The 4,345-nt window shown below is 40.7% G+C and overlaps 1 non-coding gene across 1 annotated transcript; it reads left to right on the top strand.

The window, feature by feature from the left end:
• Window positions 1-3,645: 3,645 nt before the first annotated feature.
• LOC148210846 (small nucleolar RNA R71) lies at window positions 3,646-3,752 on the top strand. The gene has a single exon (XR_015792101.1). It is a non-coding gene; the product is annotated as a small nucleolar RNA R71 (small nucleolar RNA).
• The last annotated feature ends 593 nt before the right edge of the window (window positions 3,753-4,345 follow it).

Genomic DNA, 4,345 nt, shown 5'->3' with positions numbered 1-4,345 from the left:
TAAGATATTGTCAGGTCCTAGCTTATATAAAAAAGGCTCATCCCAACGATAAAATCGAACTTCATTTAGAAATTTCTTTACCTGTTGCTTGTTGAACTCATAAGGAACTATTCGACTTACCAAATAATTTGCTATATCGGCATACCACGGAACTGAATCAACTCGCAAGAGTTGCTCGTCAATAAACTGTTCACGTATAACAGTTCCATCGTCACAGAGCGGGGATTCCAATCTAGACAGGTGATCAGCAACTTGGTTTTCAGTACCCTTCCTGTCCCTAACTTCAATATCAAACTCTTGAAGTAACAAAATCCACCGTATCAAACGTGGTTTAGCATCTTTTTTAGCAAATAAATATTTTAAAGCAGAATGGTCAGTAAAAACAATGACTTTTGTGCCTATCAAGTAAGACCTAAACTTATCAAAGGCGAACACAACTGCTAACAGTTCCTTTTCAGTAGTAGTGTAATTGAGTTGTGCACCGGTCAGAGTCTTACTAGCATAATACACAGGATGCAAGATCTTGTTTTTACGTTGTCCTAACATAGCTCCTATTGCATAATCACTAGCATCACACATGAGCTCAAAAGGTAAATCCCAATTAGGTTCGATAATTATAGGGGCTGAACTTAGAGCAACTTTCAACATTTCAAATGATTTTAAACAGTCATCATCAAAAACAAATGGTCTATCATGTTCTAACAATTGACACAAGGGTTTAGAAATTTTAGCAAAGTCTTTTATAAAGCGGCGGTAAAATCCCCCATGCCCTAAAAAACTTCTAATCCCTTTGACATTTGTAGGAGGAGGTAGCTTTGAAATGATGTCTATCTTAGCGTGGTCTACCTCTATTCCTTGCTTGGAAATTTTGTGACCCAAAACAATACCCTCTTGTACCATGAAATGACACTTCTCCCAATTTAGGACTAGGTTTGTTTGTTCACATCTCTCCAATACTCTCTCCAAATTAACTAAACATGCGTCAAAAGAATTTCCAAAAACAGAAAAGTCATCCATAAAAACCTCTAGAATATTTTCTACCATGTCAGAGAAGATGGCCATCATACACCTCTGAAAAGTCGCGGGTGCATTGCATAGTCCAAAGGGCATTCGCCTAAAAGCGAACGTACCATACGGACACGTAAATGTTGTCTTCTCTTGGTCTTCTGGAGCAATAGTAATTTGATTATAACCCGAATATCCATCTAAAAAACAATAGAAATCCTTACCTGCCAGACGGTCGAGCATCTGGTCAATAAACGGGAGAGGAAAATGGTCTTTCTTTGTTACCTTGTTGAGTTTGCGATAATCAATGCAAACTCTCCACCCGCTCATAGTTCGGGTTGAGATGAGCTCATTCTCCTCGTTGGCCACCACGGTTATACCCCCTTTCTTTGGTACACACTGTACTGGGCTTACCCAGCTGCTGTCGGATATTGGGTATATAACACCGGCGTCAAGCCATTTAAGAATTTCTTTCCTTACAACCTCTTTCATCTTCGGGTTCAACCGCCTTTGACTCTCAATAGAGTTCTTAGCATCTTCTTCCAATAGAATTTTGTGCATGCAAAAGGCCGGGCTTATCCCTCGGATATCTGCTATCGTCCATCCAATGGCCTTTTTGTGCTTCTCCAAAATCTGCAATAAAGAATATTCATTAGTAGGTGATAAATTGGAAGTTATAATAACTGGTAAAGTGTCGTTATCCCCTAGATACGCATATTTCAAATGCGACGGCAATGGCTTCTGCTCCAACGTGGGTGGTTCCACTATGGATGGAAGTAACGACTTGCATTCTTCTTTTTGTATTTTTTCAATAGGACTAGCCACATCTTCTGGTCCTTCTGCTATCTTATCAAGCTCTTCTTCAATCTCTGTAACTAATAAGTCATAAAACTCATCAAACATAATAGGATTCAAGCTATTTATAGCAGAGCACTCTTCAAAGTCTCCTGGTAATTTCATGGCATCTAGAACGTTAAATTTAACTTCTTCATTATTTACCCTCATTGTAATTTCTCCCTTCCTCACATTAAAAACTGTATCCCCAGTGGCTAGAAATGGTCTTCCCAAAATAATGGGAACGTCTAAGTCTGCCTCGCAATCTAGAATGATAAAGTCCGCAGGGAAAATGAATTTGTCCACCTGGACTAAAACATCTTCTATCTTTCCCTCAGGTCTTATAATAGATCTATCTGCTAGTTGGAGGGTAACCGTAGTAGGTCTAGCTTCTCCTATGCCTAAAGATTTGAAAACTGATAATGGCATAAGATTAATGCTAGCGCCTAGATCACATAATGCCCTACCTAAGTTTTTTCCTCCTATGGAACATGGAATGGTAAAACTGCCAGGATCATTACATTTCATGGGTAGCGGGCTGCCTACAGCTTCACTACTACATTTTTCATGGCTACCAGTTCATGCTCTCCTATTTTTTTCTTCCTAGAAACTATATCTTTCAAAAACTTAGCATAATTTGGCATCTGTTCTAGAGCATCTACTAATGGTATATTTATATGCAGTTGTTTTAAAATATCTAAAAATTTTCTAAACTGGGAATCATTATTTTTCTTAACTAATCTTTGTGGAAACGGGGGAGTAGGGGTAAAAGAAGGCTGTACCTGTGGAGGAACACTCGGGGTGTCCTCATTACCTTTTCTAATATTTTCTTTTTCTGGTGTTGTTGGATTTTCTGGTATCTTTACAATTGGTTCAGTGGACGGAATCTGTACATCTGTTGTTGGCATTGTTGGTCCATCATATGCCAGTCCACTCCTGAGGGTGACAGCTTTGCACTGTTCTTTCCCTTCTCGTTTTGGTAATTCAGTATGGCCTGGAAAAGAACCTTGTGGTCTATTCTTCAATTCATTGGCGAGCTGTCCCAATTGGGTCTCGAAATTCCTCATTGATGCCGCTTGGGATTGTATCACTGCGTCGGTTCGGGCCATGTACTCCTTCATCATATTCTCAAGATTTGAGTTGTTATTTTGAACTGGTGGAGTCTGTGTTCTCTGATTGTACTGCTGTTGCGGTGGTGGGATGTATTGCTGTGTAGGTGGAACATAAGGCTGCTTGTTCTGTTGGCTCTGCCCTTGATTAAAACCGCTCGAACCTCCTTGTCCTCCCCATGAGAAATTAGGGTGGTGCCTCCAACCTGGGTTGTAGGTGTTTGAATATGGGTTAAAGTTCCTATTGTTCCCATGTCCTACTTAAAAATCAGAAGCAGGGTTATGTGGACAATTATCATAAATATGGTTTTCACTGCAAAATGAACAAATGAGATCGTTGACTTGGCAAACAGGGGCAGGAGTGCAATAATCCGACTGCACAGGTTGTATCGGTGTGGCTAATGGATTTTTTATTCCCAATGCCATCTCTTTCAGCCTCTGGTTCATTGTAACCATCTCTTTTTGCATCGAGGTCGCAATGTCCAGAGCCAAAACTCCAGCTGGATCTTGCTTCTTTGGTGCTGCCCTAGATCTTTGCGAACACCATAGTTCGTTGTGTGAAGCTAAGTCATTTAGGATGTCAACTATCTCGTTGAATGTCTTCTTTGTAAAGGCTCCGTTGGCAGCATTGTTTAGCATCATCTTAGTAGGATGATCTAAACCTCTAAAGAAATGTTCTATCTGGATGCATGCCGGCAAGCCATGGTTCGGACATTTCCTGATTAGTTCTTTAAATCTCTCCCACGCCTCGTGAACAGGTTCACGATCATACTGTCTAAAGAAGATGATCTCCTCTCTGATATCAGCGTGGCGAGTAGGTGGGAAGAATTTTGTTAAGAACTTCTCCACTAACGACCCCCATGTGGTGATGGATCCCGGTGGAAATGCATTGAGCCATGCTCTAGCTTGGTCCTTCAAAGAAAATGGAAAAAGTGTTAGTCTCAGAGCATCGTCTGTTATACCAGGTAATCGAAATGCATTTGCAATTTGAATGAATGATTTCAGATGATCATGTGGATCCTCATGTTCCTGCCCTCCAAAATGTCCAATTGTCTGCAACATTTGGAACATCATTGGTTTAAGCTCAAAGTTTGCGTGGGCTGGAATAGGTTTGACTATCCCTGAATCAAAGTTCTGAAAAGCCGTGGCGGCATATTCTCGCATTGCCACGTCTCTGTTATCCGCCATCTGGATATGGTTGAATTCATCATTTCTTGCATGATCCCTCATATTACCGTTAACAGCAGGTGGATCAACCGGATCACGAGGTGGAATATCTGCCATTGATGTGCTCGTACTCTCTACCTCACTTTCAGGACTGATTTCACCTTCTCTCTCTTTTTGCTTTTCTAGTTGTTTTCGAAGTCTTTGCTCCTTTCGAGTTTTTCGAAGGGTCC

This window comes from Momordica charantia (assembly GCF_013281855.1).
Source record: "Momordica charantia cultivar OHB3-1 chromosome 6 unlocalized genomic scaffold, Mcharantia_2.0 BLBB01000006.1, whole genome shotgun sequence".
In the NCBI taxonomy this organism is placed as follows: Eukaryota; Viridiplantae; Streptophyta; class Magnoliopsida; order Cucurbitales; family Cucurbitaceae; genus Momordica; species Momordica charantia.
Note: the sequence above shows the minus strand (reverse complement) of the source record. Positions and strands in the feature narration are given on the sequence as shown.